The sequence below is a fragment of the Mauremys reevesii genome, linkage group 9, assembly GCF_016161935.1.
Source record: "Mauremys reevesii isolate NIE-2019 linkage group 9, ASM1616193v1, whole genome shotgun sequence".
Taxonomy (NCBI): domain Eukaryota; kingdom Metazoa; phylum Chordata; order Testudines; family Geoemydidae; genus Mauremys; species Mauremys reevesii.
Window position 1 is genome coordinate 47,804,509 of NC_052631.1, and position 12,416 is coordinate 47,816,924.

Here is a 12,416-nt window from a genome sequence, read left to right on the forward strand (position 1 = left end):
TCTTGTGGGCAATGTACCAATCCCATAGATTGGCCGCCTTGGCACACACAGCAAACAACCTAGTGTCCCCTTGTCTGTGTCCCCTTATCGTGGATAGTTCTCTGAAGATGTCCACGCAGTGTGCAGAGGCGGTCAAAAAAGCAAACAGGATGTTAGGAATCATTAAAAAGGGGATAGAGAATAAGACTGAGAATATATTATTGCCCTTATATAAATCCATGGTACGCCCACATCTCGAATACCGTGTACAGATGTGGTCTCCTCACCTCAAAAAAGATATTCTAGCACTAGAAAAGGTTCAGAAAAGAGCAACTAAAATGATTAGGGGTTTAGAGAGGGTCCCATATGAGGAAAGATTAAAGAGGCTAGGACTCTTCAGTTTGGAAAAGAGAAGACTAAGGGGGGACATGATAGAAGTATATAAAATCATGAGTGATGTTGAGAAAGTGGATAAGGAAAAGTTATTTACTTATTCCCATAATACAAGAACTAGGGGTCACCAAATGAAATTAATAGGCAGCAGGTTTAAAACAAATAAAAGGAAGTTCTTCTTCACGCAGCGCACAGTCAACTTGTGGAACTCCTTACCTGAAGAGGTTGTGAAGGCTAGGACTATAACAATGTTTAAAAGGGGACTGGATAAATTCATGGTGGCTAAGTCCATAAATGGCTATTAGCCAGGATGGGTAAGAATGGTGTCCCTAGCCTCTGTTCGTCAGAGGATGGAGATGGATGGCAGGAGAGAGATCACTTGATCATTGCCTGTTAGGTTCACTCCCTCAGGGGCACCTGGCATTGGCCACTGTCGGTAGACAGATACTGGGCTAGATGGACCTTTGGTCTGACCCGGTACGGCCTTTCTTATGTTATGGTATGATGTAATAAATGGTGGTGGTGTTGACCAACATGATGAGAACATGATGGGAGCCAATGGATGGAAGAAATGCTTGACACATTCTCCGTACTGTCCGGAGTTCCAGAATATTGATGTGCATCTGGATTCCCGAGGGGTCCAGGTCACTTGCATCATACACTCTCCCATGTGTGCTCCCCATTCTGCAAGGGATGTTTCTGTATGATTGCCTGTCCGTGGAGGATGGGAGGAAGGGGATATCTCAGCATAAGGTCCATAGCATGCCATGGGCGGTGACTAAACTCTCTGGAGCCACATCTGTAGGCAGAGAAGGTGGAGGTGAGCAAAGGCAATGATGTACACACAGGCTGCCATGTGGCCAAGGAGGGATAAGCACATATTAAGTTCAGAGGCCAGCTCCCACTGACCTTACAGTTGGGAGTGTTCTGCACATCAGACTACAAGAGTCTCAAACTGGTTATCCAGAAAATCAGCACCACACAGTGGTCATCTGTAGAAATTTTGGTTTATGTGACCTGCCCAACATCACATAAGAATTCTGTGGCTCAGAAAGGGATAAAATCCAGTTCTCCAAGACAACATTCAAATGCTTTAACGAGAAGACCATTCTTCCACTTCCTACAGTTAATGTAATTTCCTGAGTTTTTTAAAACTTAAATTGAAAAAACAAAAGTGCCATCATGTGGAACCATAATGACCTGCATATGGGTCATCATCTTCAGATCCACAGTCCATTCCTCTCCCACTTGAGGGAAGGGAGCATCTGGTAGCAGGAGAAGGCTGCTACTATTTTCTATGTGAACATGCCCTAGAAGGGAGAGGACAGGTGTCTCACAGGCTATTTGCTAGACAGCAACAGAATGTCACAAGTTGGGAATAGTAGGTTCAATTCCAGGTTCTGTATAGAGTGCGCTCTAGTAGTTAGACTCTTCTGCTTTGTCCTACCCACCCAAGCCAGTCCCCTTCTGCTCATACTCCCTTTTCCTATTTTCTCCCCTCACTGTGGGCCAATTTGGGTAAATTTTCACACGGACAGAAGACATCCCTGACACCAGGGCAAGCCTCCCATCAAATGTTAAGCCCTTTCTCCAAATGGAGACACCTGAGCTTCTCATTTAAATGGCTGTAAGAGCTTTTTTAAACATGGGCAAAACATATTTTTCCCTACCATGATTCTCAGAAACGGATAAACAAGGCTGTTTTCATCCATGATAGTCTGCCATGAAGTTTTGAGGGTAATGGCTAAGGTAAAAATTTTGTTATGGTTATGTTTATTAAAAACTCACAGACAGGTCGCAGGCAATAAAGTAAAATTCATAGAAGCCCGCCACCTGTCTGTGACTTTTACTAATAAATGGGAGGGAGAAGGACTGATCGCCACACAGGACGGGACAGCTCAAGCCCCCACTGCAACCATTGGGGGTGGTGCAGGGAGAAGTGGGACAGCTCCAGGCCCCGCTGGGGTAGGGGGAATGGGACAGCTGCAGCCACGGGGGGGGGGAGCCCATGGGACAGCTCCAGACCACACTGCACCACAAGGGGGTGGAGATGTGACAGCTCCAACCCCTGCTGCTGTTCCAGTGTGGGCTGAACCCGAAGAAGTCATGGAGGCCCGTTAAAGTCATGGAATCCATGACCTCGATGAATAAATCATATCCTTACTAGTGGCATCTTGTCAAATTCTGATTGCCTTCTTGTGGAATCCCCCATGGGTAGTATAAAGCAAAATCAAAGTAGACAAAATGTAGAACGGAAGTTCATATTCTAAGCAACAAGCTCAACAAAATTTGTAATTTTAGGGAACTCATCATTGCCCACTTCAAAGCTCTTCTGATTGTAATTTACACCTTTAGGGCTGCTACATGTTTTAAACTTTGGGAGATCTGAACTCCAAAGAAGAGCCAAGCAATACTCTCACCTCAGCCATTTTTCCAACACATGCTGAAATATCATGAACATGTGAACACGAGAGAAGAAACACAGCTCTCCCTTTTCAAGCAATTCAGTGTTTACCCAGGAGACTTAAAACATACATCTCTCTACACCAGGGGTGGGCAAATTTTTGGCTCGAGGGCCACATCAGGGTTGCACAAATGTACGGAGGGCCAGGTAAGGAAGGCTGTGCCTCCCGAAACAGCCTGGCCCCCACCCCCATCCGTCCCCTCCCACTCCCCGCTCGACTGCCCACCTCAGAACCCCCAACCCATCCAATGCCCCCTGCTCCTTGTCTCCTGACCACCCCCTCCCGGGACCCCACCCCCATCCAACCCCCCTGCTCCCTGTCCCAAATGCCCCAACCCCTATCCACACCCCATCCCAACAGTACCCCCTCCCCCCCAAGACTCCCACCCCCTATCCAACCACCCTCTGCTCCTCGTCCCCTGACCATCCCCTCCCAGGACCCCATGCCCCGAACAGCCCCCGGGATCCCACCCCTTATCCAACCCCTGCTGCTCCCGCCTGACTACCCTCCCAACCCCTATCCACATCCCCGCCCCCTGACGGGCCCCCTGGGACTCCCACTCCCAACCCTCCCTGTTCCCCATCCCCTGACCCTGACTGCCCCCCAGAACCTCCCCGCTCCCTAACTCAACCCCCCTGCTCCCCACCCCCTTACCAGCAGCAGGAGCTCACAGCCGCGACATCCAGCCAGATCCAGCTGCGCTCCTCATGCTGCCCAGCAGGAGCAGCGGGCCAGAGTGTGGCCCACACGGCGGCATGGCTGCAGGGAAGGGGGGACAGCGGGGGAGGGGACAGGGACTAGGCTCCCTGGCCGGGAGTTCAGGGGCCAGGAAGAACGGTCCCACGGGCCGGATGTGGCCCGCGGGTCATTGTTTGCCCATGTCTGTTCTACACAGCCATTTCAACCTTCAGGTCTTGTAGAGCAGGGCTTGGAAAATTCACTCGCCTATAGTTAACAAAAAGCTTTCCCTAGAGTAGAGGACTCCTAAGACATCATTTCTGCAGAATCTAAGACTCTGTATGTTAATTACATTTCTAACCTTTATGATTGGAAATATAACCTTCCCACTTTGAACCACCACAAGATATTCTGAGTCTTTGGGCAGCTTTTGCTTCAGTGCCTGTTACCAGTAGAAGTATTCTCAAGCAGCAAAGTGAAACTAGCCATGGGTTGGTCACTTTCACCCCTTGCCGTGAGCTCCCTGCCACACCCTGCACCCCAACCCCTTGCCCTGAGCCACCTCCCGCAGTCCGCACCCCTCCCCCCTTCTCCGAGCCCCCTCACACACTCCGCACCCCTCCTCTGCCCGAATCCCTTGCCCTAAGCCCCTTCCTTCACACCACACCCCCTCCCACACCCCACACTCTCTCCTGCACCCCAACTCCCTACCCCAGCCCTGCATACAATTTCCCCACCCACATGTGGCCCTCGGCCCAAAAAGTATGCCCACCCCTGATCTAGGGACAGCACCCTTCCCAACTGACTGGAATAGAATCTGAGTTTCTCACCAAAATGATGCTTCTAGGCCTTACTAGCGTCCAACACAAAAAATAAAAAAAAAATTAAAAAAAAGCCCTTTCATATGAGTCTCTAGCTAGCAAGTGGCTGGTAAATGTTTCTTGCTCTGTACCAGAGCAATGCTCATCCCCAGCAGTTCAACTAACATGCCACATATTATGATGCCAAGTCATACAGTCAGCACACTGCAAACGAAAGCCATGTCTATACTTACAAGCTTACAGCATCACAGCTGTACCGATACAATTGTGCTGCTGTGAGTGCTCATGTAGCCGCCTTATGCTGATGGGATAGAGCTCTCCCATCAACCTAATAAAACCAACTCAACAAGTGGCAGCTCCTGCCAACATAGCACTGTGCACACAAATGCTTATGCTGTCAAAACTTGTGTAGTTCAGGGGTGGGTTTTTTCCCCACACCACTGAGCAACGAAAGTTTTGCCAACTTAAGTGCTAGCTTAGACATGACCTAAGCCATCCTATCTAATTAGTAGTACACCGCCACTATCTGTTCCAGAGGTAGAACCTATATAGTGCCTCCCTTCCAGCTATCACATGGTACTGTTACTGCTACAAAACACATTCAAATCCAGCAAGAATGTATGTATAACATTTCAAAACGTATGAAGTCAAGGCACACAAATAAAAGGATTCCTGGAACGAACAATCACTTTCACATTAATTTACCTAACCAGACCTCTATAGGCCTCATATAGCTATAGCATGTTTTATGATTCTCAATTATGTTTTCCCCACTTTGCAAGATTTTCCATGCCACCAGGTAGTAAACATAAAATGTTTAGAAAATGGATATTTCAGAGTGATAAAGCATTTCTAGATTTTCATTGGAAAGGTACTTCAAGAACTCTCCCACACAGAATCTACTACAAAGTCTTCTTTTCACAAAGGAGCTGCTCTGAAACATGCCAGTATAGCTGTTATATGACAGAATAAGAGACACGATGATGGTGTGACAGGCTAGTACATTTAAAATATAAAATCAGCTTAGAAATACTGATTAAGAAAATGTAAACCAGAGAAGAGCTGTATCATGTATTCCATAATATCGAATGTTGTATTCGGCAGGACGGCTGACTCACCCTTACTACGAAGTTTTTGCAAATCAATGTCTGACAAACTTCAGGGCATATCAAAAAAACTGTGACTGACCTTTTTTATTCCCAAGTTTAGTGCTAACAGGGCAGTCTGCTTTAACCGACAAAAAAATTAGCTTTAAATAAAGGTTGCTACCATGTATACATAGGCGCTGGCTTCTCCTCTGCCCCATGGGTGCTTGACATGCACCCCCAGCCACGCCCCTGCACCACCCTTATTCCCCCCCAATTCCACCCTCTTTCCCCAAGTCCCTGCCCTACTTCTTTACCACCTCCTCCCCCAAACGTGCCACAACCCCACTCCTCTCCCTCCCTTCCTCCCAGAAAGTCCTAAGCACTGCCAAACTGCAGTTAGGAAGTGGGTAGGAAGCGCTGGGAGGGGAGGACTGGGGACGCGGTGCACTCGGGGGAGGAGGCGGCGAGGTTGGGGGAGCTTGGCTGCCGGTGGGTGCAGAGTACCCGCTAATTTTTCCCTGTGGGTGCTCCAGCCCCACAGCACCCATGGAGTCGGTGCCTATGCATGTATATATACATAACGTATATAAGAGCATATCACCACCCACTCCAGGTCGATCATCTACTCAATAGCACAGGGATTCATGGAGAAATCTTTCCTGCCTGGAGCAGAAGAGGAGGGTAGTTACACTCACTTGCTTTGTTTCAAATTAGACTGAAAACCTCTGTGTGTGATTGTAGAGTACCTACTACAATGGAGGTGTGATCCCAAATGAGGCCTCTAAGCACTACTGCAATGCAAACAATAAGGGAAGGGAAACAGTCAAACAACTACCTGATCCAACTCTAACTGAACCCTATGCAAAGAGGGGAGCTCTGAATCAAGCGCATGATTTCTGAAGTATGTAGTTGTAAGCTGCATATTTTGGGGGTGGGGAGCTTAACTATGTCCCATATCCTTGTTCAGCCTCCACCTATAAATAAGAAACATTTTATATCCTCTCATCTTACATCAGTTTCCAATATGTGCTACAGACTCTCCATATATGGCTAAGACAATGGCTCAACCACCGATTACTAGCCAGTAATACTAACATCTTACCTCTTACATCTCACATGTAAACCAGAAGCTCAACCTTATCCCATTCCAACTACTCACCTGTAAGTGGCTCATGAGACCAGAACGTATCACTTTAGTCTTCAAACAGTCCAGAATCATCATCTCCACACACTCTCCCCATTCTACCATGAGGCAGAAAACCCATCTACACTCCCAATACAATAGAATTCTTATGTTGTCTTGATTTACCCTCCCTAGAGAGGCTCACTATCTTCCAGATACCAACCACACATCTACTTTCATCTAAAGTCACTTTACACAGGTAGACCAAAAATCTCAGTCCATTCAATTATTATTTACCACACAAGAGAAAGAGGAATCCACATATCTATACCACGTATGACATTTTCATTTGCAGTCAGTGATGTAAGAAGCATTTCAACTTTTGGTTTGGTTCTATGACACAAGCATTTCCCTGTTGGATGACATGAGAACAGAGTTAAAAGATCAAATCATGAAAGAAAAAAATTTCACAAGAGTAAAATAAATTTTGCCTACTTAAAAAAAAAAGTAACATGTTTAAACAGCAGAAAAAAGCCTTGATTTCCAGTTTTATTACTTTTATGGATAGCCTGTTTCACCTGTTTACTTGGTGCATTTGACAGCACTTTCCATATAGTCAATTTAATGTTTCCGCTATAATTAATTTTGCATGTTTGTGTGGGTTTTTGGGACAGCTCAGGGAGAGAAAAACATTTTGAAAATAGGATTATGTGGTTGTAAAGCACTAACAAAAGTTGACAGGGGGACTCAGAGAAGTGTACCTGAAATTACATTGAAGCCATTTTTTAAAACTGAATATATTTCAAGTTTACAATTACCTTTAAAGGATTTTAGAATATACAATCTGATGTTTTAGATAGGTACACTTAAAATATTGTCTGAATGGTGAATCTCTTTGTATATTTAAGTACCTTCCTAAACTGTTTATTACCATATTTTTAAATGCCTGGGGGGAGGGTATGTTAAACTATAACACTCCTTGGCATACATACATTGTAGCAATCTTAACTTAATTTTAGTAATGCATTTTTAAAACAAAAAGCCTCAGAAGCTCCATGCTGGCCTTGAAGAGCTCTGCAGGATCCCCAACTGTCCATACTCCATAGGCAATGCAGATCTTAGGAGCTGTGTGTGTGGGGGGGGGGGGGGGGTCCTTGGTTCTCTCTACTTCACATTGCCCTACAAAGTTTATGAACTATGGAGAAAGGATGGTCCCGTGGTTAAGGCTCTACCCTAATGCTGAATTCCTTGTTCTATCTTCACAGACTTCCTGTGTAAGCTTGAGCAAGTCACAGCCTCTCTGTGTCTCAGTTCACCATTTGAAAAATTGGGATAATGGTACTTTCTCTGCCTCCGAGAGGTGTTGTAAGCATAATTCCAATAAAAGATTCTCAGATGCTACAGTCATGGGGGCAATATAACTATCTAAGATAGCCAGACTTCTGCAATGCTGCTCTCACATCATAAGCAGCTACGTCAAACATTAAGGCAGATTTCCGCAAATAAGTACTTTAAATAATTGAAACTGCATTTAAAATTTTAAAATAAGGCGGTTTCTTTTAAAAACATCCATAATTTAAGTGCTTTCACCACTTGCTGTCAAACTCTCCAAAAACCCCTCAGATGTACCTGAGTGAAGTAATATAAAAATACTTTATGTGAAAAAGTATAAGCAATATGAACATAGGATTTATAATGGTTCCCTACTTATGACCATAACTAAGGATTTACTGCTAAGTGGCTTCCATGTTCAGGAAATTTTTAGCTACTTAAAAAACAGCTTGAGAAAGTTTCTTCATATTTTGAGAAAGATAGCTGGATATCATTCTGCAATAAACCCATTGCTGGAAACTAAATTACTAACAAAGACACCAAAATTTGTAAAGCTGGGATTGAGACCCTGATCCTGTATCTTCGCACCCTGCCACTACCATTGGAACTAAAAGTAAGTTACAGAAAAGTAGTATAGCAGGACCCTACATTCTTTTTAATATGCAACCAACCACAAGAGGGCACACTGTTCACATGTACATCATCACTAAATCTTCTTGGTTACAACCTATTTCCTTTAAATACAGTCTAAAAGCAAACTTTAAAATCCTTGTTTAAGCTTTTTGTCCCCCTGATTGTTTTATATTTAAGATTCATGTATCATTTATCCCAATATATCTTTGAACAGGAATACTGGAAAGCCAGTATCATGACATCAAAAAGCCAAGGAACATAATCCTAACTGAGATGAAAATTAACTTTTAAATCACTGTTTAAAAACCATGGGACTGTTAACAGCTATTTAACTCTACTTGAAGGAATAGCTTGAAGACAAGACCTTTTTTGAAACATTTCAATTGGGGGGAGCGGGGAGAGGACAACACTCCTGTATCAGTTATTTGGACTTCTAAAGAGAACTCCAGCAAAAGAAAGGAAAATAAACATTTAATATTTTGGATATTTCAAATGTCAAACACAAGCAGAAAATCTAAGGAGAATTTCAGGCCTCAACACGTTAAAGAAGAAAAATAAGAAATAAAATATTGCATCGGGGTCTCCAACCAACTCCCCTTTGCAGGTCACTTTTAACTATGGCCAGGTCTACAGTTAAAACTTAAGTTTTAACTGCACTGCAAATATCATTGGCAAAGCTTAGACTAGCAAAAAATCCATCTAGCCAACATCCCAGATCAACATGGATAATGTGCATGTGGGTTACCCGTCATCTTTCAATTCTACAGTACATCCCAAATGGAAAACTTAATTTGCCTCTTTAAAGTATTCATAAATTTGAAAGGCATTATTCAACTTGATTTGTTTTAACTTAAAAAAATTTCAGTTCCTGACAGAGCCTTTTAGATATTAAGTCTTTGGAAGGACCGGCATTGTTTTGCTTTAAAATGTCCTTTTAAAATGTGTGTGTACAGATTTTTCTATTCCCCAGTTGGCATTTGAGACTTTTCAGAGAGCAAAATGATTGATTATACAGGGGAAAATAGTGAAACTGACTATACACAAAGTAAAAATGGAAAAAACAGAGCTCTATACCACCTTTTTGGTTATAGTAGTATTTACTTTTAACTATGACCACTACAGAGTTTTCATAGAAAAGGCTGATTTTTCAAGCCGTTTTTCCTTTAAATTTATTGTACATTTTAGAGAGAAAAGGAATATTTTATCATACTTTAAGCCCTTTTGCTGGACACCATTTTATTGGAGAAAAGAAGGGATGTTCAAGGTATTTGAGAAATTTTATTGATGCATTACACAGGTCTCTTGATGCATTTTCAAAGGATGAGTAGTAAACCAAGATGCAATATAAATATTCTATATCTTAATTATCTATATTAGCTGAAAACAGCAATACTGGAAAACAGTTCAAAAAAGGCTCTGCAGCAAACCTGGTGACAGAGGATGTAATCTTTATGCAAGCATATCCACATGCCCAGATGACATGGTACCCCTGTCCAGCTCCTGAAATCACTAACAAATATTTTACAACTTTGTCAGAGAACTGAAAAGATACATTAAGTCTTCAGACAGCAGTGGAGTCAACAAGCTGTCATGTCTTGCTATGACCGCTATAAATTTTCACTGTAATGTACCACTTCAGTTGATGGTACCGCTATTTCTGACCTATTTAATACAGTTAACCAGGAAGCAGAATCTTGCATTTTGTCCAGGCTCAAAGAAGAATCCATTCTGTGACACAAGAGCTCTGACACCAATTACCTCACTGGGTGAGTGTGTCTATGCTACTTTAAAAAGTTCTCCCACTGTTGCACCTCCATGGATTCTCCTGCTCATACTGACAGGGCACAGGCTTATTTCCACAGTATCGGCTAAAGGCAGGTCTACATTATGGGGCTAAGTCAACCTAAGTTACTCAACTCCAGCTACATGAATAATGTAGCCGAAGTTGACATACCTTAGGTCAACTTATTGTTGTGTCTACATTGTACTGAGTCAACGGGAAACACTCTACCATCAACTTATCTTATGCTTCTCGTTCTGGTGAAGTACCGGAGTCAAGGGGAGAGCAACCCCCAGTGGATCAATCACCACAGCGTCGATCTACGGAAAGTGGAAACAAACCCTAACTCTGAGCTAGACAAAGTCTAGACAAATTAGTGACCATCAATGCCTTATCTATACTAATGCTCCTACCAGCCCTACTACCAATAGAATTAGCAGCAATAGGTGAGTTCAATAAATGCCAGAAGTTTTGTTGACTCCTATAACAACTGTTTTTGTGTCAAAAAGATCCAGATTATCATAATGTCCAACTATTACATAGTCTACTCAGACATGTTTATCTTTAATAAAAATTTAGTAGGCAATAAATACGAGTAGAATTGTGGAAAAGGAAATACTTTTCAAAAAAATGGCACAAGCTAGCTCCTGAAGCAAGAAAGCAAAGGGTGATGAGCTGAAAATGATAAAAATTTTAAAAAATCAACAAAAGCTGAATTCAGACATAAAATTTAGAGAACAAAATAGAGACAGTGAAAATAATGGCAAAAGTAACAACAAAAAACAAGGCCATCATGTTGAAGTAATGGGCATAGGAGAATGTTCAGGGGGGGGGAGGGTTTACTCCAACTATGTCAATCTGTATTGATCCCCTTGACCTCAAACTTGTCTTGATTTAAACTGCAGTTATACATGCTTGAAAGTGCTGGGAGTGTTTTGTTGACATTGAAACTACTTGTCTTGGATTAATACCAAACATCCATGACCCTGATCAATGGGCTCTTCAGTCTGTCAAAGCCTCCATGGTCCCACGCTGCTGATTATTCCCCTTAACACCCAGCTCACTGAGGGGAAGGCCTCAGTCCTAAACCAGTTCTTCTCTCCTAGTGTCTACAACATGACAAGGCCAGGCACGCTCAGAGGAGTATGGTTTCAGTGCGAACGGAACCTGCCCACGGCTCGCCCAGGACACGGGACAGTCCCGCTGGAGTGGGAGAGGAGAGTTCACAGGAGTCAGGATAAAAAGGAAATTACCAGGAACCGGAGGTGGCCCAGGATAATCCGAGAAATCCCGCAGCTGCCTGACAGGCTCCGGTCCAGCAGCACTCACCCAACCGGCGGCAGGACCCGCTGCCAAGGGGCCACTTGGACGAAGCCCCCACCCCTCAGAGCCACCAGCGGGTGGGAACAGGACAGGGTGAGGCCGCCGGAGTCTCCTCGGAAGCCAAAGGGGAAAAGACCAAACGCAGAGGCTCCGGGAAAGGCCTATATCCCATAAGCCAAGTCCAAATAACCTCGGCTCTTCATAGGCCGTGGGCCTCCCTGGCTTCCGTACCCTTTCCCGGGGCAGTAACCGTAGGCGAGACCGGTGCTTCCAAGCGGCCTATACACGTTCCTGCAGCAGGGCCGCGTGTACGGGACGGACAAGCCCCGAGCGGGAAGGAGAAAGGCTCAGACACCACCCGGCGCCCACGGGAGCCAGCTAGAGCCAGCGGGGTTAATTACCTGCGATCCCGGACGGAGAATCTCTCACAGCCGAAGCAATTCCTCAGTCCCAACAACACAAGATGGCGGTCGCGCCGCCACGCATCGTCACGTGATATAGGGCACCACCTACCCGCGTAGGCCCCGGATGAGAATGGCGGCGGCGGCAGCTTGAGGGAGCGCGCGTCGCAAACAGAGCGCGAGCTAACAGTTGGGGGAGACCTAACGCCGGCGGCTGCCGCGGGTGACGCGAGCCCCGCCCCAGTACCAGCACAGAGCCTCGAGAGAGAGCATAAGGCCGGCAGCGCCCGGCTCTCTGCCTGTCACCTCCTGCGCCACCCAGCTGTGCCCGCCACCCATGGTTCCCTCCTTCCCTCCCTGCTTCCAGAGTGTGCAAGGCTGTCCCGCCCTGGGGAGCCCT

At 44.9% G+C, this 12,416-nt stretch overlaps 1 protein-coding gene across 5 annotated transcripts in view; it reads right to left on the reverse strand.

Moving 5' to 3' along the window:
• Positions 1-12,167, reverse strand: part of GIGYF2 (GRB10 interacting GYF protein 2) — a 169,142-nt gene extending 156,975 nt beyond the window's left edge. For 2 of the 5 annotated variants that reach the window (XM_039487793.1, XM_039487790.1), the window contains exon 1: positions 12,017-12,166. The gene's annotated coding sequence lies outside the window, so the exon portion shown is untranslated. Of the gene's footprint in view, positions 1-11,846; positions 11,949-12,016 lie in introns of those variants that run through there. The other 3 variants (XR_005584535.1, XM_039487794.1, XM_039487792.1) reach the window with 3 other exon arrangements.
• Positions 12,168-12,416: the final 249 nt, after the last annotated feature.